We start from the raw sequence: 24,467 nt of genomic DNA, 5'->3' as shown, positions 1-24,467 counted from the left end.
GGACTGAAGAATCTATCATCTAGGCTTGCAAAACCTTGTTAATATGATTCCTCAATATCAGCTCTATTACATGGATAAATTCATTAGCAAATTGAACAAGAATTAACAAGAATGACTTTTTTTTTAAAGGGTACAACTCTTGTTATAGCTATATCGTTTGAATTCTCCATTACCGTAGTCCTTTTATAAGGGGTTTATCTTAAATTATTTCTCATTTTGTTTGTCACCATGTGCAAGTGAAGGGCTATAGATATTGAAGGGCTATTGATGTCAGTGTATTACCAAATATCATGATATCGAGGCACCCAAACCTCTCCTTGGGAATCAAAATCATGCTACACATGAAATTCATCATTAATCTGACATGCATATCATAATAATGGTATGCCAAAGGTATTGATCTAATGATAAATTAAAAACTAAAAGTGACCCTTGTTCGAGAACTCCATGTTCATTTAGAAGGATGAGATGGTAAATATCTATCAAAATCTCTATAATAGGAACATGATCATGTAACATATTATAGAATAATATTTATGGTTTAAAAAGAATTTACTTAGAATATATTATTTCATTGGAGAGACCAAGCTTGGACAATGACTTAAACTAAGATTATAATAAAAGGAAAAACATACAGGTCTCATACAATTTAAGTACTGATCTATAGATCACTTAGTAAGATATAGGCAACAGAATATTGTGATCCAAAAAAATAGAAAATGGACAGTAAATATGATATGTAGAGAGTTCTAATTCAGCATAAAGAAAATTGTTTAAAACTTGAATAGATTTCATTTTCTAGATTGACTAGTTAGGGTAAAGGCCCTTGTCACTATTTTCGGTAAAGAAGTAAAGTACCGTATATTTAACAAAAGAGAATGTTGTGTTTGGTATACAATGATTTTTCTCATGTTTAAATTCTTTCATAAAAAGGTTTTGTTTTTGTCAATTTTTATTTTTATTTTTAATTAATATCACATCTAAATTAGTTTCTCTTTTTACTATGTTTTTGTGGGTTCCATAAGAAATAAATCGCTCCATTTACTGCAATTTTTTTGTTTCTTAAGGTTTGGAGAGTCAATCCTCTTACCACAATAGCACAAGCTACTATGCTTAGGCAACTGCGGCCAAGGAGAAATAACTTCATGAAAGTATGATACTTTTGAGAAAATGTTTTTTTTTTCTCCAAAGTTTAAAGTATGTATCTTGAAATCTTTGATAGATTATATTTATTCTCTCAAAAACCGTTATTTGTTGTTTATATCACTTCTCATTTAGAGTTGATATCACTTGTCCTTTCTCATGTCTTCATTTAACAAACTTCAATGGGTTATGTGCCTTGAATTTAACTATTGCAAGGATTTTGGTTATATCTTCAGATAACAAATTATCTAAGGCACAATATTAAATTGTGGCCACTAAATTTCACTTATTACACATGATTGCACAATTAGGTACAATATTTTGGGCCAAGTGATATTTTTACACTCTACGTAGTAATAACCAGTACATAAAGACAATCAAAAACATTATTATTTTATTCATTCATTCCTAACTACTATAAAAATTAGACTTGGTCAGCAACATTGAATTAATCAGTCAACTTGTAAATTTTGAAAACAAATATTAATACTAAAAAGACTCTTATATAAGCCGCTGGTGACACCAATAGAAACAATGAAGTAGTTGAAATGCTTACTGAAAAAGTATTTGAATTATAGCAAATGAACTTGAATCCCAATTGATCTATTATGGCATTTTAACACAATATCTCTGTTATTTCACTAATAGCACATGTGTGAACTAGGTAGTTGGTGAAGGCATGCAACAAGAAAGGTTTTAAAAATGTTTTTGCAGTCTTTCTAAATGAAAATGTTGGTTGCAAGTTGAATTTTGGTTTCTAGCATGAGGCAAGAAATCTAAGAATTCTTTCAATCGTTTATTTTTGCAACCCTGAGGATTTTTTGTGTGAGGTAAGAAATGTTTCAACTATTTCAAGTTGCAAAATTTTAAATGAAAATTTTGTTGTGAGTTGAAATCTTGAAACACTATTCTTGCAATCTGATTATTCTAAGTTTACAACTATTATAATTATACTAATCAAATGAAATATATTCAATATATAAATATTATGAGCCCTAATGACAACATTTGGGTGCTTCCATTACAGGATATTTGACTTCTCACACTATACCTATCATATTTATATTTTTCTTTTTAAGACGAATATTGAGATTTGGAATAATGATAATGCTAAGATCTTGTGATTTCGTGTAAAGGTAATTTTAGACTTGGAATAATGTAATGCTAAGATCTTGTGATAGAATAGTTAAAATAATGAAGAAATTTGAATTGGATCTTATCTATTATTAGTGAAAATATGAACTCACCCTTTTCAACTTCAAAATAGGCGTATAATTACAACTACCAACTTGATTTGTAGTTGGCAATAAGCCTTCTTGGTAAAAATGGGAGTCTTCTTCTTCGGAAAATTTCTTCCTTGAAAGTGAAATTTGAAACAATTTGTGTACAAAATGACATCCATTTATTTATATAGATATATTTTTAATTGGTTTGGTAAAGAGTGTGAAATTTTTAATTTAAATAGTGAATAAATCATAATCTAAAATCCATAGTATCATTTTATTTTTATTTTTTTCAAACAACTGATTGGGGTTCTAATTTGGGCTGGGTAAAATTTTATTAATTTTCAGATTTAAATTGTGTTTTGATTCAAGATTTACATCATAAGATTTAGATAAGGTTATCTTTTTATTTTATTTTATTTTCAAGATGTGTTAACCCTAAATACTTATTCCCATTGTTTCTTTCTAGATAGATTTGGCTCTGATATCAAATGAAATAGTACATTTCCTTTATGGTTAATTAAATATTAGCAGCGGATTAAATAAATTAAATATTAAAGTTTAACCTAATGTAATTAACCTTTTTACCTAAAATAAATAATCATGACAACAAGACAATTTAATTTATTATTTATTATAATGCTTTAATACCACATTTAATATATTTAGAAAAGTAAATGTAATAATAGATAAATTAATTATAAATTTATCTCAAAGAAACATTTGAAATATAACAATATAAATTTTATACATTAAATACATTCAAGGAGGAAATCTTTATAAACATTAATATATATCAATAATAAAACATTGAGATGATAATTTGCAGTAGTGAAACAATAGGGCAATGACTATATGAAATTGATTAATACAACACTGGAGGAGGATAGTTCCTACACACTGTATGCCCCTTCTCCAATGCCCTTCTCCAATGCCCAATGTGCAACGCCCAATCACCAGACCTTAACTATCCTCTCTCGTTTGCTTCTTTCAATTTCTTTTTCCTCTGTTAGTGATTACCAAAAATCACACCCATTCATCACTATAATAATGTTCATAATTACATTTATTTAATTATATTTATTATAATTTTTTTCCACGGGACTCCTGTAACAAGACAAATTGGTGTTACATAACAGACATGATATAAATAATTCTGCCATATCTAATATTAATGAGTTGTAAATGCATTGTGGTTGCGTCCATGGATAGGTTTAGGATCTGGGAAAAAGTTTTACAGGAAAACCATTACATGGGAGAGGAGGGAATGGATCTGCCGATACTTTTTCATTTGGATCAACTGGTGTATAGCTTGAAAATGTTTAAACAAAATGATGCACGAACAGTAATATCTCTGTCTTTGAGAATTCCCATCCTGGGCAAATTCATAGGCCTGCCGCAAAGGGTATGAATGTGTACAGAGCAACATGCTTGCCCTCATCATCGAATCGTGAAGGCATGAATTTCTCTGGCTCACTGAAGTACTCTTCTTTCACATTCGTACTATAACTTATCCATAAAAGCTGTTCACATGCCATTCATTGATGCAGAAATTATTATAATGGTTTCAGACTAAAGAGAAATATATTAAAAGTCCTAACCATTAAGGCATAAATCTTTAGTACAATTGATGAATATTCATTAGAAATCTAGAGCTTACCTTCCAACCTTTTGGAATTATATAACCCTCGTAATGAATTTCAGTGATGGCCTTGTGAAATGTTCTAAAGCCTGGAGGAATCATGCGCAATGTTTCTTGAATAGCTTGCCAGGTGTATTTAATTTCTTTAAGATCGTTCCATCTGATTTCTTCTCCATCCTTTTTATTTGAAAGAATTCTCATTTGTTCTAATGCAGACATATGACCAGAATATATATATATATATATATATATACATATACATGCTATTAAAATTCTACATTGCACTTAGTATCTCTCCACTTAGTATCTCTCCACTTATAATAGGAAAAAGAAATTGGATCGTGGGAAAATTTATTTTGTAATTCTTTTATTTATTGAAGAATGAAAAGAGAGCTTTTGAAGGACTCAAACTCTCATACAAATATTCAAATAAATTTTGAATGGAATGTAACAAACATCAAAGAAATAATAAGAATGGAATGTAAAACCATCAAAGAAATAATAAGAAGCAAGACCTAGTAAAAGAGTCTGAAATAACAAAGGCTGTAAACTAACAGCGAAAAGACAGCAGGGGGGAGACCATTAAGCACAATGCTATCAAAATAATTGATTGTACAAATAAAACAACTGGACCAACATCCCACAAATAAAACAAAATCTTCATTCATGGCAGTTTGGAACTGCTAAGATACAACCAACACTAAAATCCATTTGCAACATCTTTCACAGTTTCCTTATTGTAGATTGCCAACAAATTTGGTCTCCATCTCTTAAATATCACCCCTATATCTGGTAATGCACTAAACTTGCTTCAAATTTAAGAAAGATGCGGGCTTCCACAGATCAGACCAAAGAGCATGGAATGGAATCTATCTTATCTGAACTCTATATTATTATTTTTATATTGCATATAAGGGAATAAGACTATTACAAAAAACAATTACAGATTCTCAATCTAGATAGTAGGTCCAGCCATCACCAGTTTAACAATTTTACCTAAAATATTAACAGAGATATAGAAGTTTATACATATAGTACGATAGTGTTTAAATAAAAAATGGAACAACCATCCATGAGGTTCAATAAGGAGCATCCATCCATGTCACTTATCCTTAAAGGATTTGTTCTTGTGGAGCTTCCATCCATGTGGTCCAACCCCTGGGGCCCTCCATCCAAAAGGCTTGTTTTCTATCAAGGAGCTCTGTAAGAATCTGGATCTAGTCTCTAATAGGGTCTCGCGCTCTAGCCACCTCTGCTTGCAGGGTCTCCAGAGCCAGGTCCACCTCTTTCTTCCCTTTGAGTGTCTTTTTCCATTTATACCCGTTCTCCATCTCATGAAGGAACATCATTGCATTTACATCCTTTATGAATCTGAAGAATTTGTTCTTTTCCACATTCATTGTTACTACTACCTGCAAGAGAATTCAATGAAGGGTGAGTCCACGAAAAGACTCAGTAAGGGCCCTACTTGAGCCCTGAAATTTATCTTCATTTCTTAATTTCCAAATGTGCCATAAAATCTCAAAGGTAAGAACATACTAGAAAAGGTTAGTGTCCTTTTTTAGATCTTTAATGTATCTGATTATAACATCTAAAACAGTAAATTGAACAAGAAATTGAATACCAAATAATAACCAGATTTCTTTAGCAATGCTACAATAAATTAAAAAATGTCTAATTGATTCAGGAACCCTACAAATGTTATAGATGTAATTGTTGTTATGATCTTTTCTGATTGGTAACCTATTTAAAATCAACAGCCATTTAAAACATTTTTCCTTAGGAGCAACAAGACTCCTCCAGAGCCTATTGAACGCCTTTTGCCACTGTTTAAATGTAAAATCTGCAAACCATAGCTTGTTAGCATGGGAAATTATTGTTTCATCATAAGTTGGGGTCTTATAAATAACACTAGTTTTAACATTATACACTGGGATGGTATTATTCCACAAAAGGTCCTTACAGCACTTTGCATCATTATTGCATTTTTTGGGAAAAAGTTTCTCACAAGCTTTCTGCAACAAAGTATATGTGCGCTTATGGGAACTTAGCATGTTGAATTTAGCTCTAAGGGTGTCCCAATCCAACAGCATATCATTCCCAATGATATCTTTAAAGCAACAGATGCCTTTTGTTGCCCATGCTTTGGCAGAGCACCCCTGAGTAAGGGCCAAGGGTTTGGATGAGTGTAGGAGGTTCCACCAAATGGATCTGGACCCGTAAATAAACTCATTGTTACTGACTCTATAATTGCTGATAAAGGGCTTCACACTACTCCAAGCCTTCCAGATAGATTTGAAGACATTGGACCCCTGAAATGAGACCTTGAAGTCTCCAGCCACAAGGTCACAAAAAGGGAGGGATTTCCAAGTTTTGGCCTTCTTTGGCATGACTTTTAGAATATTATTCCTAACCAGCACTTTCCATGGTTCATTCCCATCTAAAGCCTGCAAAATCCACTTTGCTGCAAGAGCAATTCCTTGGAGTCTCAAGTCCTTAAGTCTTAGGCCTCCCAGGCTCTTATCCTTATGGCACCACTCCCATTTAACAGAGTGCATTTTCTTTTTACCTTTCCCATCAGACCACAGGAAGTTCCTGATGGTTTTCTGTATTTCTAGGATCTGGTAATTAGAGAACATCCATACTGAAGAGTAATAAATATTGTAATAAGAAAGAATTTTCTGACAAACCTGCATTCTCTTGGCAAGTGAAAGATATTTATTATCCCATTTGTTGAGCTTATTTTCTATTTTGGTTCTAACCCATTGCCACATATCTTTAAGAGATGGGGATATTGCAAATGGAATTCCTAAGTACCTGACTATCTTGTTAGGTCCTCCCCATTGGATCCCAAGCTGCTGCAACCAGCCTGGAGGCTGCTCCTCCCATCCAAGCATGATAGATTTGCTTTGTGAGATTTTAGCTCTTGAAATCTCCCCTAGAAACTTGATTTTTCCTTCTAGAGCATTCAAGTTATGCTTACTAATATCTAGAAGAGTGTTGTGTCATCAGCAAATTGTGCATTGATCAACTCTTCCCCATTTGGAAGTTTGATCCCCTAAACTTTAGGAGAGATAGTAGAGTCTCTAAGAATGTAGAACAGGGCATCAGCTGCAATAACGAAGAGAGCGGGGCTGAGGGGCACCCCTATCTAATGGACCTACCTAGAGAGATACTTTGAGTCAAGGATCCGTTAACTTCAACCTAAGTTGAGGCGTCTTTGAGAAAAACCATAATCCATTTGTAGAATTCTGCTGGGAAACCAAAAGCTTCTAACATAGTCAGGATAAAGCCCCATTCTACCCTGTCATATGCTTTTTCAAAATCTAGGAGGAACATGGCTGCATTTTGTTTTGAGGTCCTCACCCATTCCATGGCCTCCCAGCTAGTAATTAAATTTTCTAGTATATATCTTCCTTTGATCAAGCCTATTTGTGTAGAACAGATGAATTTAGGGAGAATGCTTTCCAGTTTGATCGCTAGAGCTTTGGCCAATATTTTGTAAGACACATTAAGAAGTGTTATCAGTCTCCATTTTTTGATAAGGGATTTGTCCCCATCTTTGGGAAGTAATTTGATAATCCCACTAATAATTCTTTCTCCTAGAGAGCCAGTGTTAAAAGCTTCAGTGTAGAGTTCATGTAGGTCATGACTCACCCAATCCTCATTGGCTTTGTAGAATTCTATCGTTAGCCCATCTGGGCCTGGAGCTTTGTCATTATTCAGGGTCTTGATGGCATTCTTTACCTCTTGTAGAGTGATAGGTCCTCTTAATGCCTGGGCATCTGCCTCTAAGATTTTAGGAGGAATAATCTTTCTGCACTTTTCTCTTGCTTCCCGAGAGGTAGCGGATTTCTCAGATACGAAGAGACTTTTATAGAAATGGAAGAATGCCTCTTTGATGTCCTCCAATTCTTTAACTTCTCTATTTTCTACCCAAATCCTACCAATCTACTCTCTACACTGTTTTTGTTTTAGCATATTAAAGAAAAATTTGGATCCTTTGTCCCCAACTTGCATCCAATGTGCTCGAGCCCTAATTATGGCCCCTCTGGTCTTAGCCTACTGATGTTTTCTGAGTCTATCCCTAGCCAGGGCTACTTCATGGGTAATTTCAATACTACTTGGGTTGTCTTGAATCTTAGCTTCACACAAGTGGAAGTTTTCAGCTAGAGTTTTTTCTTTCCATCTAAAATCCCTTGTTTTCTTTTGCCCTATGGTTTGGAGCAGCACTTGCCAGCTATCCACATTTTGGTTCCATCTTTCCACACAAGAGTTCCATAGTCTATTCCTTCTGTTAAACATTCCGACAATCTTGACCACACTCAAGACATTTGTATCTAAGAGAAGGCTGGAATTCAAAAAGAATTTATCCTTTGGGGTCCCCTGCTTCTCAGGGTAGTCCCTGAGTCTAACTTGACATATGATAGGATGGTGCCCTGAAAGAGTGGTCGAAAGAACTGATACAGGACTGCCATTATCGCCTAGGTCAAAGGTGAAATGGTCTTTATTAGCATAGAACCTATCCAACCTACAAAAGATCCTATGCTTCCCACTCTAGAAGTTGTACCATGTGTACCAAATATTAGAGACATCTTTCTTTTTGCAGAACAGAGGGTCAAACAGTCTCTTCTGGTTCTTCAATCTTTCCCAATGAATTTTCTCAATACCTTTCCATTCCAATGGTATACCTCCATACTTGTCCTCTTGATTTTCAATCATGTTAAAGTCGCCTCCCACCAACCAGGGGATATCTGGCAGTGTGGCGATCCAGTCCCATAGTGCAGTTCTATCCCTATAATCGTTAGGGGCATAAATAGAGAAAATTCCAAATCTGGATCCATTATCATCTAGGGATACCCATACTGCTCTATTACAAGGTGAGCATCCTTGGGTTACAATACACTCTTTCCATCTGGGGTTGATAAGAATCCCAACACCTCCTCTACCTCTGTCATGATTTGAGGAGATCTTGATAGAATCTTTCCATATGAATTCTAGGGTGACTTCCAGGGTAAATTTTACAACCTTGAGTTCTTGAAGCATAATAAAGTCTGCATTCTTATGTTGGTTAACAAACCTTCTAATCATTTGCTTCCTATCTGGAGATTCCAAACCCTTGATATTCCAAGAGATGCACTTCATATAGGTTCAGAGTATTGATTTATTCTTTGGATGCTTTAAACTTGTTAAAGCATCTCGGGAGGTCTTTCTTCTCCTCATTATTCTTTCTGTTAATGGTGCCCTTATTTTTGGATCCCAGAGGCCTACCCCTTCTTCTTCTAGGGATTGCCTCAGGATTTTCAGTATCCAAAGCCCAATCTCCTTCTTCTCCTAGACATTCCTCTCTTTGGTCTTCTTCATCTAGCTCAAATTCTTTCCTAGCGATCCCTTGATTGGGGGGCTCCGGGGTCTCAGCACAGGACTCCAAAGCCTTCAAACTATCTGAAAGGTCTAGAGTAGCACCAACACTACATATTGGCTTAGAGCTACCAGCCTTAGGCTCAGCAACAATGACCTCAATTACACAAGACTCTTCAAGTTCTACAAAATTCTTGGGGGGGTGACAGAAATCGAGTCAAGAGTGAATTCAGTTTGAGAGGGGAGCTCAGCCTCGGTGGTGAAGGGAGGATCCTTTGATGGAATCTCCTCAAATGAGACATCCATGTTTGTCGAGCTTCTGTGAGAAGTAGCATTCATCAACCCAACCTGGCTCCCTCCCAAACTCAACACACTACTCACTTCGACTCTATCCTTAGGGTTAAGAGCACCAGGATTACCACCATTAGGGACTAGGTTAGAGAATTTCATCTTCGGGGGGACCTCAAGACCATCATCCTCCATAGGAGATGTTAACGTGCAGTCCAGATTAGTCTTATTAGTTAAATTACTAGGACCATTTGCCCTAATTTTTTCCAATGCTAATTGCTGAGCATTCTTCCTTCTTCTCTTCTTTGGGTTTTTCCCTACAATCTGAAATTCCTCCTGCAGATTCTCATTCATTTGTTTAAGAGAAATTGAGATTGCAGAATGTGGGGTGGGGGGAACACTAGATCTCTCAGAGTCGAGACTTTTCCCCCCTCCAAGGGTTTATAATTTTCCCCTTTTAACAAGTTCTTGATTTTATTGCTAATGCCATTAAGTTTATCCATGTTCAGGATCATTTCATTAACAGGTAGTGGGTTATCGGATTGATTGCGAGGTCTATCTGAGCCCTTATTTTTATTAACAATCAGTCAATTCCTGTGGATATGCCCTTCTTTCCTGCAGAGAAAGCACGCATTCAGCCCACCAAGGATTTCAATAGGGCAAACCACAATTACGGTTTCAAGATTAATATTAACTATTTTGGGGAAGTCACGCCCAGGATTAAGTGATAACAAAACCCTAGCATCTAAATGGGGTATAAGCGAGGATGAGTTGTCAATCCGAATAGTTTTGCCTATCGGTTCCAAAATTTGGGGTAATAATTTCCATAACAGCGGAGGCACTTCTCAAATTAAAACCCATCTAGGGCACGAGAGTGCAAGAATTTCTTCATTAACCGCCTCCAGTGTCCATTCTAGGGCACGAAATGTGCATTTCCCGACAGATAAGTATTGTTTACTAAGCACTTCTTTTTTCATTTTATGATCTTTAAAAAAAATAACAAACAATCCTTTTTGAATGAGTCTACAGAATGAAACCAAATACCCTAATTTAGTATTCCACACATTCCTAGTCCAATCATCAATGAATTTATGAGCAGGGCATTTATCCAAGTCCACAGTGGCAAAGAAGATTGTAGTGTCCCTAAGTCTATCCTTTTCCAAATTGATTTCTTTACACATTAATTCATTAGGAGATATGGAGATAGATTCCCGAGTCAAGTGAGGGTACTTACCTTCTCCACGGGGGCTGCCATTAGGGTTCATGACAAACCTCGCACCTTCGACAACAGAGGGAGAAGATGAAGTGACCGCATCTTTGAAGGATTTTGTTTTAAAAGGGGTATCGGTGTTGGTTTTTGCAGCGCCTCCGGAAGAGTCTTCCATTGCCCAGCATTAAACGCCCGCACAAGGGAAGGCAGAGAGAACTGACGACGAAGAAGAACCTGCACCAACCAATAGTAAATGCGTTAACCAACTTGGGAGGCTCGCGTACAAGCCTATGTCAGAGCCTATGGCTCTGCAACCAATGCTCAAACCCTAGGTTGAGACAAAGTTGCAGAGCACTTTTTCCACCTCCACCTTTTTCGTTATTATCTATTTTCTATCAACTCTATATTATTTGAAAATTCCATCCCTAAAATACCACCTCCAGAATTAGATTCCATTATTTTTCGTATAAGATTGTTTGTGGGAGAACCAACAGAAGACAAAATCAATCCTTTGGACTAATGTCTCTGACTATAACACTTTCAACCCAATAGAAGATATTATGCAATGCCACATCACCAAACTTATATAGTGGTCCTATAATCCAACAAACCAGAATCCCATCCTCTCCCTACAGACAAGACCACTATTCTATTAAACAAAGATCAAGGATTAACTTGAGCAAAGAAAAAGAAGAGATACAAAAAGAACCAAAAAAACTAGATAGGTCCTCAAGCCAAGCCCATAGATTCTATCTCTACCATACATAATTGATCCCACCATTTCTGTAAGGACAATTTTTCTTTTTTAGAAATTTATTTTATTTGTTTTGTTTTTAATAATGATAAGTTTTTAGACATCTTTGAATATATTTAAGACTTTTATATAATGAAGCAATTTTAATTTGTTTACCATTAGTTGATGGGATCCATAATCATTTGATCAAGAAGCTCATGTAATCTCTTGAATCGATAGATCACTTTATTTGTTTTTCAATTTTGTATATCTTTCATTTTTACCTCTTGATCCTTTACCATTTTTTGGACACTCTTACCACTAATAACTACTTAATGCCATAGTTGTCTTTAACCTCGTTCATCATAACTTTCTCTACCTTTTACTTCCTTGTTTGTGTGTGTGCATGTGTGTGTGTCTCGAATTGCTACCAATCTGACATTAAAGTTTTTAAAGTTCATATATTTTTTAAAATTCTTATATTACTAGTGTTTTTTAAAGTTAATATATTTTTTAAAATTCTTATATTACTAGTGTTACACATATTTAAAAAAATAGTGGGCAGAAGAGGTCACATCTTAAAGTCCAAATAGGGCATTAGTCTATAATAAATAAAAAATAACAATAAGATAACAAATAACAAATTATAACATAAAACAAGTTGCTAAGTGGCTAGAGCACAAGTAAGAGGAGGGAGCTCTCATTCATCTGACTTGCCCCATATATCATCAATGTTTGAGATAATCATATGAGGGTTGGACCATCTATCATTTTCATTATAAATATTTTCTTTTCAATTTTTTCGTTAACCACTTGAGCAAAAGAATGGCAAGAGCAAATGAGAAAATTCGCTAGAGTCAAGCTAGCTAGTGTTTCCTCCACTAATAGGTGGTAGAGAGGTAGACTTGCACATACTAGTAGGTTGGACTAGCTCCATTGAGTATGATTCATTTTCAAAGGAGTAGGAGAAGTCTAAGAGTAAGCCTCCCAATGGCTATAAATAAAATAGCTATGTGCATAGTGACACCCTCAAGGAAGAGACTAACTCTAAAATGAGATGAGGTTAGAGGTACTCTTGACATAACACAAGCACCATTGTTGCAATGATCTAATAACACCTATAAGTGAGTCATCTCAAATGTATTTTTATTTTCTTGAAAACTGAATTTTTTAATAGCACATTAGAACAAATCATGGCTTTGCTATAAATTTAAAATTGACAATCAACAAAATAACCTAAGAAAATAACATAATTTCTATATTTTCATATGCTAAACATAATCTTTACCTTGAAATATTTCATGCTAGATCTATGTATGTATGTATGTATGTATATATGTATGTAAGTATGCATGCATGCATTCATGTATAAACATGGCTCACATTTGAAATAAGAAATTTTAATTTGGAAAAAAAAAATTGGTGATTTATGAGAAAAGGTACTGGATGGAAAGAAAAAAAAATTTATTTATTGATAGGTTGTTATTAGTTGACAAAGAGAGATCGTGCAATCACTAAAAGAGATGACAATTATTGCAATTTTGCTAAGGAAAACTTGTCACACAATATCATTTTTACTTGGCTAAAGGAGAATTGAAAGTTTGATCATACTTTCAATTTCCTCCCCTAAGAATTATTTAGTCTTAGAGATGATAATTGTTATCGTATGACTCTTATATTAAGAAAGTCAGTGTATAATCTTTCAATTGTATCCAAATAAATCCTTAAGTCTGATCGTTTCCCTACATACTTTTATCAAAAGTATTATGATATATTAACTCAGATGTATAAATGAAAGAATATTAGAAATCTCAAAAAATTCTAAAATATTTCAAAAGCACAAATATTTCTCTCATTCTAAAGAAACTCTCATCTCTCATTTGCAAATTATCATCCCATCTCATTTTGTAATACTATTTACAAAATCATTTCCAAATGGACAACAAATAGGCTAAATTTGATTCTTCTAAACATCATTTGAATGGAATAGATTGGTTTTATTAGGTAGAACAATCATAGATGGTATAATCATAGTTGATGAAGTTGTCCATTTGAATACTCCCCCATCCTCTTTTGCAAATTTGATTCTTCTAAACATCATTTGAATGGAATAGATTGGTTTTATTAGGTAGAACAATCATAGATGGTATAATCATAGTTGATGAAGTTGTCCATTTGAATACTCCCCCATCCTCTTTTGCAAATGTTGAAGGGGTTTTCTTTTTCTTTCTCATAAACAAGCTGTCTAATCCTTAATAATAATAAAAAACTTCTTCTATAGAGTACAGGACCCAGAAATATCACCAAACCCTGGGGATGGTCCAAATAGAACTCTGGTTCGAACAATTAACTTAAACTACTTGCAAACTTTCCCTCTTCTGACCCAAAGAAAAAGTAAAAAGAGTAGAAGGAAGAGCAGATACCTTGAAAAACTTTTTCATAGCATTCCGGATTGGAGGACAAGAGCTAAATAGCAGCGTAAGAGTCGAAACTGTGGTCTCATACGATGCATTGAGCATCAAGTGGAAGTTGTCAAGGATCTCCTTCTCTGTGAATGGATTCCCTCTTTCATCTCTGAATGTAAGCAAGGTGGACAACAGATCATCATCACTAGATGCCATTTCTGAACGCAACTTGCTTCTTCTATTCTCTATTAAAGAAATGAGAATTTCATCAATCTTGGAGCATGCCTCAAGGGCTCTGCGATAACGAGTTCCTTGGAAGTCCAGAAGAACAGACATCACACCAAGAAGAACAGTTTCCAAAAGATGATAAAGCCGCCTTCTCACACTCTCATCACGTAAATAAAAAAACAAAGTAGTTGCAATGGCAAAGACTGGCTCCTTCACCAGAGAAAGCATCTTCACTTGGGCCTCCCCCACCCATTTTTCATTGATATGGCGTTGTGTTTCCAGACTCATTTTGGGCATATACCTCTGTAATGCTTGAGGATCCAGAAATCGGGCTAGTGTAGAACGTAAGATGCGATGCTCCTCTCCAACTTTTGAGCCGACTGAATCCTTCCCAAAGATCCTCACGGAAGAGCTGGGCCATCAACTCTGCACCAACTTCCCTTCGTTCGACAGAATCAGACGGTTTCCCGCTGGCCCGTAAAGTACTACTGTAGGATGCCCAGTTATAGATGTCTTGAAAACAGGCTCGAATTTCTTCACACTCTCATCAAAAAACTATTGTGGTGTTTCTGATCGAAGCGCCTTCAAGAATTGTCTTGTCTCTCCAATCAGAGGCAATCCTAAGTTACCAGGGGGGAGTCTTAGGGAGGACTGATTTTAAGACCTATTGAGGGAGAAAAAAGCAATTATAACAATGGCGGAGAGTAAAATGGAAAAAATTGTAGGAGAAGAATAGAGGTGAATGAAATGGGGTATATTTGAGGCTGTGATTGATGGAAAATTGAAGGCATCCATTTGGGCAAATAGTAATTGAGCTTCCCTCTGATTGAAGAAAGGATGAATATTAGTCTCGATGGCTTACCTCTTCGATCATAAATGGCTGACGGATTCTTGAGTAATATTGTAATTCCCAGCCACAGATGCTGCCCTCCATGATACTTTTCAGTGATGGCTTCTCAATTATTTATGGAGCATAACTTTCATGAGCTGGAGACAAACAGGAAGCGTACAGATAATTTTTATTTAGAAGATATCTTAAATTATTTAATATATAGTTTAAGTTATTTATTTACTTTTATTATAGATGAATGTTTTGAACTGAGTTATGAATTTGTTGTAGGGTTTTTAAAAAGTTTAAATATTTTTGTACAAAACAATAAAAATAGATCAATAAAGTCAACAACAAATTATTTATTTTAAATTATTGTATTATAAGAGGGAGAAGCATCTCATGAGGATGAAAGGATAGTTGAAAGAGAATCTTTAAAATTGATATTTATTTTTAAAATATAAAATAATTAAAATAATTCTTAGTGTTGTTATACAAAGACATAGCCAAGAATTTATTTTAACAAAATTTCCTCCCACTCATCCCACATTTGAACTTGAATCAATTGATCTATAAGCAAAAGGCATCCAGACAGAGGAAAGGGTGGAATCAAAGGCAGCGAGCAACAAATCACATTGTGGAACTTCCATAGCATGCACATAAGTAAATTTTAAAAAAACTTCAAAGTAATACAAATAAAATCAAATATAACTATTAGATAAACAAAGTAATTCAAAAGTGGTATCTCCGTTTATTTTTTGTGAATAGGTGTCTAAATTATAGATTATAAAATAATATTACACATATTTAGAAAAATATATATGAAATATATTTCACAATTCACACCAAAAATGGGTGAGAGTCTTGTATGAAAAATACTTGGACACCTTTGACCAATAAGGATTCTTGACATTAGTAACCCACCATTGGTATGGTGATTTGGAACTTTATGACCTCCTACAAACATTAATAATAAAGCATCTCACATGGGATGTTAGCAATGGAAGAAGAACATCTTTTTGGGAGGATTCAGAGGACAAATTTCAAGCTCTAAAGGAAATTCAAAACTAAGAGGAAGCAAAAAAAACTTGTCAAGGGGAAATACCAAACTTAGATGAAGCAAAAATACCCTCTAACTCATCTAGGGGAATAAGTTATGTGATTATGTGGAAAATTTTGTCAAGATGGTGAGTTGGTTTAGTGATGGAGATTTATCCAATGAATTAATTTCCTGGAACCCCAAAAATAAAAGTGGAATAACATCTTGGTTGGCATAAGGATCTCTCTAATAGATAATGATGATGTCATTTTGATGGTGCAGGCCAAAGACTAGAATGTACAGTGTGAATATTAGTTACATGATGATAGAACCTACATAAAGAAATAGGATTGGCATGTTCATTGGAACAATAAATGCCTTCCATAAGCTAGGTCTTTAGATGGGTAGTGCTCTAAAATAAAATACTAATAGGAGATAGACTCAGAAAAAATAGATCTAACAACCCTCAAAGATGTACCTATACAAAAAGGAGGATGAAACTTATAATCATGTTCTACTATAATTCAAAGTGGTTGAGCTTTGCTACAAAGAGGTGATGAGAAAATTAATCTAGCATAGTCCAATACCACAAGACATCTTATCAATGTTTAATATGTGGTTGATATTGCATAAAAATGCAACCTTTAATAGTTTGTGGATCAATAGCCCTTCTACAATCATTATGTAATTATGGAAGGAAAGAAATAGATAAATCTTTTAAGGAAAAGAAATGTCTAAGGAAGCATTGGCCAACAAACTGGTAAAGTCCATAACTAAGATAGTAAATAATTCAAGTAAAAATTAGAATACAACTTACTACTCATTTGCAACTCGGGAAGGTGAAATGAGAAAACATTGGCCTATATTAGTTGTCCCCTATATATGGTGAAAAGTGGATAGTGAAAACAACAATATTGAAAGAATAACAAGGATCCAACCACAAAACCTTAGTCTAACAATAAAAGCAATCCACCTTACACAAATGAAGATACCTAAGACCATACAAATAAACAAAAGTAACCAAATATACCCTTCACATGTCTAGTAGGGTTTCAATCTCCATTTCTTCCTATCTCCATTGATCTTGTTTGATATATTTGCTCTCAGATTTTATGTGTGCACAAGAGCTCAACAAAGAACGAAAATGTGATTGATAGCTTATTCGCAAGAAGTCTTGATTGTGTCATTCGTATGCCCATTAGGGTTGATAATGAAGGAGAGCATCCTCTTATATAGAAGACACTATAAGAAATTGAGGGATAAGATTAAGAGGTGTAAAGATAAATAGTCGGCTAGGATTAAAGGGTAGGTAGAAGAAATAATTAAATGATAAAGGTCATAGGTAAGAGAAGAATTAAGAGATGAAAGACATTTGTCATGGGTAGAAAAGGCTAATGAATTAATTAAATAAATAAAGATTTACTTAATTAATAGATGAAGTGGGATCAATTAAATAAATAAAATATAATTATTTAATTTAGGAAAAGGATTATTTAAATAAATAAAAATATTTATTTAAATGAGAAAGACTTAGAAGAGGGTTAATAAATTAATTAAATAAATAGAAATTTATTTAATTAATAGAAGACATAGGATAAATAATGAAATAAATAAAATATTTATTTAATTAGATAAGACAATTTTAGGTGTCTACATTTTGCCCCTCTTTGAGACAATGCAGTTTGTCACATTGGCTCAAAGGAGATAAGATAAAGTGATACAAAGTTGTCCCAAGACAAGAATGATATGCCCCCTTGAGATATTGGATGAAAATGTTTGAAAAGATCACAGCCAGTCTCTTGATAAGAAAGAAAGGCTAGAAAGGACTGCTAAGATAGGGTGACAAGGTCACGCAGGAAAAGGACTGACACTAGGAAGAAAAACTGACATGGGAGCTTAAGGTTAAGTAGCCTATAAGATAAGGCCATAAGGAAAACATCCTCATTTGCATCCACACACCTAATATTTTAGAGGGCAAAGAGAGAGCTTAGAGCAGTCAGCGCAGTCAGTGACGATGGATAGAGTTCACAAATTCGATCGAGTCTGGTGGTATTAGGGACTAGACGCCATGGGTGAGTCGGTAAGTACCTCTAAGCCTCTTGGAATGTTTTTAAATTTATTGTTGTCATTAATGTATTTTAGGGTAGATTAACAAAAACACAAAATCAGTGTTTTTCCCTAAAACATGTCTAGGTCAATGCCATGCATGTCTAGGTAGGACAAGTGCATTTAGGTTGAGTATGGTTGTGTTTACTTATGTAATCACATCCATGTTCAGTAAGGATGTGTCTATGTGCAGAAAACACATCTGTGTCACAAAGATGAGTTTGTCTAGGACAATGGCGCATATGTGTTGTTTAGGCGCATCTAGGAGAGGAAAGCACTTTTGGTTTGATAGAAACCACATTTGCGTTGTACAAATGTGTTTGTGTCTAAGGGGGCACAAGTCGCCAGTTCTGTGATGAACTTATGTTGTCGATTAAATAAGCCATTAAGAGGATATAGTCAAGCAGATGCCACATAGAGACAAACTGAGAGATAGGATAGAGTTGACAATATTGTGACGAACATACGTTGCCAATTGGATAAGCTGTTGAGAGGATGCACTCAAGTAGGGCCTCTAGATAAGATCAAGTGCAATGTGATGAACATATACACCATGATATAGCTCCATGTGATAGACATAAGCACTAGGATAGGAATAGAACTATGTTATAAACATGAGTACCACTAGGATTGACATGATTGTTTTGTTTGGATGTAGGTGTACTTGCCCCAGATAGAGTCGTGGGAGAGATTCCCTTTGACACAGAGGTTGCCACTAGAGTTGACCTTTGAGGAGCAGACAGCTGTTGAGGGTATGGGTTTGAGACACATTATGTATTTGCCTGAGATTCAGGTCAACAAAGGACTATTAGCTTCTCTAGCAGAGAGATGGCACTCTAAGACCCATTCATTTCATTTGTTGACTGGTGAGATGTCAGTCACTCTAGAGTATGTTTATAGGATTCTGAGTATACCTATCCATGGTAAGTTAGTGTTCCAAAATCAAACCTTGACTCTAATCAACTATAACCTTAACCCTTAACCCTAATCCCTCTAATTGAATGTTAACCCTAAACTCAACTCTATTTGTAGATTTGAACCATAATCTGAGCATAATAGAACCCTATTCTAACCCTAACCCTAATCATAACCCAAACCCTAATTCTTATAGCTATCATCACATACTATCTTCAATTGCAATATTAACCCTAACCCTAACCCTAATCCTAATTATAATTCTTACCCTAATTTTAATTATAATTATTAATTATAATCTTTAACCCAAACCCCAATTATAATCACTAAGACTAACCCCAATCCTAACCCTAATTTTAATTATAATCACTAATTACAATCTTTAACCATGACCCTAATTATAATCACTAAGACTAACCCCAATCTTAACCCTAACGCTAATGCTAACCCGAATTATAATCTTAATCATAACCCTAACCCTAATTATAATTACAACCCTAACCCTAATTTTAAACCTAGCCTTAATTATAACCCTAACCCTAACTCTAACTTAACCCCAACCCTAATTCTAACCCTAACCCCAACATTGATTATAATCACTAAGACTAACCCCAATACTAACCCTAACCTTAAACCTGATTATAATCCTAACCATAACCCTAACCCTAATTGTAATTATAATCCTAACCCTAACCCTAATTTCAATTATAATCACTAATTATAATCACTAAGACTAGCCCCAATCCTAAACCAAACCCTAATTGTAACCCTAACCATAATCGTAACCCTAATTTTAATTATAATCCTAACCCTAACCCTAATTCTAATTCTAACCTTAATTTTAAATATAATCACTAATTATAATCTTTAACCCTAACCCTAATTATAATTGTAACCCTAATGCTAACCCTAATCATAATGCTAACCCTAACCCTAATTCTAACCCTGACCCCCATCCTAACCATAACACTAAATCCTAACCCTAACAATAATACTTAGTTCTAACCCTAAATTCTAATCCTAACCCTAACCCCGACCATAACCCAAAACCTATCCCTAATCCTAAGAGTAAATCCTATCCATAATCCTAATCCTAACCCTAAATCCTGACCCAAACCATAACCCTACCCTATCCTTAATCTTAAACCCTAACCATAATCCTCACCCTAACCTTAAGCCTAACTCTAACCATGATGTCAATAATGACCCTAACTTGAATCCTAACCCTAACCTTAACCCTGACCCTAACTCTGATACTAGCTTGATGTAAACCCTAACCCCAACCATAATCCTAACTATGACCCTATCCCTAAGCCTAATGATAATCCTAAACCTAACCTTAATGCCAACCATGATGTAAACAATAAACTTAAGCATAACCCTAATCATAATCCTAACCCTAACCCTAATCCTAACTCTAACCTAACCATAATCCTAAACCCTAACCCTAACAATAATCCTACCCTAAACGTAACCCTAACCCAAATTGAACTTTTATTCTAATCTATTCCTAACCTTAATCTAGCCCAAACCCTAATCCTAATTGAACTTTAATACTAATTTAACCCTAACCTTAATGTAATTGAACCATAACCCCAATTCTAACCCTAACTTTGATGTAAACCTTAAACATAACTATGACCCTAGCACTAAACCCTAACCATAAACTTAAGTTCCTTAACACTAAATATTAACCCTAAGCATAATCATAAACCCTAACCCTAACCATTATCATAATCCTAATCCTAATCTTAACCCTAATCATAATCCTAACTATGTTATAAACCTTAACCTTGACCTTAATACTAACCTAACCCTGATCCAAAAAATAACTATAAACTAAATCCTAATCCTAACCATACCCCCAGTTATAATTCTAACCCTAACCCTAAATGTAATAATCCTTACTCTAACCCTAACTTTGATGTAAATCCTAAACATAATTGTAACCCTGACACTAAACCCTAAACCTAACCATAAATTTAACCCTACTATTAAATTGTAACCATAACCCTAACCCTAACCATAATCCTAAACCTTAATGCTAATTACAATCCCAAACCAAAACCAAACCCTAACGTTGATGTTAACCTTAACCATGATATAAAGCCTAACCATTATCATAACCTTAACGATAAACCCTAACCGTAATCATAAACCTAACGCGAACCATGATGTAAACCTTAACCCTAATGCTAAACATAACCATAATACTTGCAATTAAATAAAGTGTTATATTATCATTAAATAAAGTTTAATATATCTTATATTTTAGTATTTCATATATCTCTACGTAATAATATAATAATATTATAATATAATTTATTTTAGTAAAAAAATACAACATAATTATATATTGATTTATTTTATGTTTTCCATGTCATGCGGAGAAGCGCTTATCAAATAAGCACCTCAAAAATGATATCTCTCCCCATATTTTATTATAAATTAAATTAAAATTTTAGATATATATACTAGTTTAAGGATAACCCTATCGTGTTGAGTGGTGGACATGTGTTGAATAACAACACTCCATAACTCATTATGGGATGGCTTAAACGGCACACACTAAGCTGATAGCTTAGGTGGCCGGGCCCACTTTATTGATATTTTTTTTGTTGTTTATTATTTCCACATTTCCGTATTGGAGGATTTCGTTTCTGTAACGTTTTCCTTCCTCCGTTTTTATTTGTTGTTTGCCCAGGGCCTGTTCCCGTAGCAGTTTATTTCCCGTTTCAAAGGCTCTTTCCTAGATTATTTTAATACATCACTCAATGCTCCAATGGCTGAGAAAGGAAAATAGATCGGTGCAGTGGACCCCATGATGGTATCTGAATCTTTATCGCACAAAGCTTCAAAGTCTGTTGCAGCTAAATGGCTCAATTCTATTCGTTCAGATGCAGAAGTGTCTATTAGTCTTGGTTTTTTAATCCCACATTCAGTGCAGATTCATAACTGGGGAAATAAATGTTCTATATATACCTTGAACGAATGACATATCAATGTACAGATGTAAAGCCTGCTGTGATGACGAAAGTCCATAACCTTGCAAGCTAAATTTTTATATGTAAAATATAGTGTTAGAAAAAAAATAAAGCTTATCTTCAAAATATACATGTTACTATTAAATAAAATTTTAAATATCTATAAATAATCAAGATGTTGAAATTTCTACAAATAATCAAGGATGTTGAAATAATTTTTTTAATATTTTTTTAAAATATATTTTTATTGTTTTTTGGTTTTTATTTTAAAATATAATGTTTTTTGTTTTTTTGGTACTGGATGATTATTTTTTAGTATCTTCATATAAGTTTAAAATATTGTGTCTTAGTAGTATTATATTATAGTGTACAATATAAAATGATTCATAATTATAATCTAATGGTTTACCAACAAATCTCACTTTTTTAGGTTTTCCAATTTTTAAATATACTTAAAAAATTATCTGTTTATCTTTAAAAAATTAGATGTTTATTTTTTAGTATCTTTATATAAGTTTAAAATATTGTATCTTAGTAGAATTATATTATATGGTGTACAATGTAAAATGATTCACAGTTATCATCTAATGGTTTACCAACAAATCCCACTTTTTAAGATTTCCAATTTTTTAATTAAAAATATAATATATGTTTAATGGTAGAGACACTTTTCAAATTGGTTCAAAATAAATATTAATACACCTAATAATGTAGAATTCTTATTGACATCCATTATTTATTTAAAGTATGAGTTATAAGTATGGTTATAGTTTAATGAAAAGAATAATTATTGTTTATTATTTTAATTTAATAGAATTCAAATTATAAACACCTAAAATCCACATATTATCAATTTTCTCCTTTCTCCCAATCTCTCACTAAATTCCATCCAATTTAATACTATCTTGTGTATGTAGGACTAGATTCCCCTAACCCCATAGAGTAGTGGTGGAGTGTTTCTTCATTCGCATTTGAGCTAATTAGCAATACTGCATGATTTTTAAGTTTCTAAAATATAAAAAAATGGTTTTCTCCAATATAATTGGATCCACTATCTAAAATAATATTTAGCATGTTTAAATTTTCTTATCAAATATATTTTACACATCCACCAAACAAATATTTAACAAATTCTAAAACTTTTAAAACTTTATATAAATAAATAAACATATATAATATTAAAAAAAATGAATAATATAATACTAAAATTTATAATAATTAATTAATAAATAAAAACATAATAATAAATATATATAAAATTATACAATAATATTATAATATATTTATAATAATTAAAATACAATATTATAAGAATGCTAATGTTTATGTATATGACTTTAACCTTAACTTAATCTTAAACCTAATCATATCTGTAAACGAATTTTAACATATACAATTATTCATCAAGTTAGGTTATTACATTTATTACTTTGTTAAAATCACAAGTACTCACTACTATGTGGCACTTGTTTTGATTTTGAAGAGTTCTTTTTTTAAATAGTTATCTTATATGAAGTTGTCTTATATTATAATTTATGCATACTAATTATTACTATATATTTTTAATGTAATAATTTTTCCAATAATTTTTCAATATAATTATAAATTTATAACTGATAAAATTAATATTTAAAAGATAAACTTATACATATTAAACAAGATAACATCTGATTTTAAAATATTATAAATTTTCAATATTAATACAAGTCAAAAGATTTACAATAATTACATTAAAAATATTTTCTATTTTAAAATAATAATATGTCATGCTATAAATATATAAAATAAAAATACAACAATAAATATTTAAAAAATAAAATAAAATAAAACTATTTGATATTTATTGTTAAATTATTTTTTTGTTCATTCATAATAAAAAAATTATATTATTTCAAAACCCTAAAATATGTAATTGCGAAAACTTTAAATGTTACATGGTTCTTAATTTAATAGAAGTAATGTTACATGGCTTAAATTTTAATAAAAATATTGTTTGCCTAAGCCATCGATAAACTGAAAAAGAATATAATTTTTAATATAATTTATATCCTACAGAAAAATAAAACCTTCGTAATTATTATTTGAAGCCTTCACACCGGCAACACGCTTCCACAACATACAGCAAACTGCTACGGTATCAAGAAAGGCAAACGGGAATAGAAATAGCTAACGAAAACGGAGGAAATAAACGGTTCCCAGAAAACGGAAATGTTAACTGACAGAGAACGGAAAAAGCCTGACAAAGTGGGGTCCACCGGCGTGCACAACTAAGCTGTCAGTGCTTAGTGTGTTGTTTAAGGGTGGCCACTCATTGCTACTTATGTAGAGAACTTGGCATCCAAACTATCGTCCTCCTTGTTT

The 24,467-nt window shown here is 33.3% G+C and overlaps 1 pseudogene; it reads right to left on the bottom strand.

The window, feature by feature from the left end:
- Positions 1 to 3,580: 3,580 nt before the first annotated feature.
- Positions 3,581 to 15,167, bottom strand: LOC131028024 (taxane 10-beta-hydroxylase-like; annotated as a pseudogene).
- Positions 15,168 to 24,467: the final 9,300 nt, after the last annotated feature.

Source organism: Cryptomeria japonica, chromosome 5 (genome assembly GCF_030272615.1).
Source record: "Cryptomeria japonica chromosome 5, Sugi_1.0, whole genome shotgun sequence".
Lineage (NCBI taxonomy): Eukaryota > Viridiplantae > Streptophyta > Pinopsida > Cupressales > Cupressaceae > Cryptomeria > Cryptomeria japonica.
Note: the sequence above shows the minus strand (reverse complement) of the source record. Positions and strands in the feature narration are given on the sequence as shown.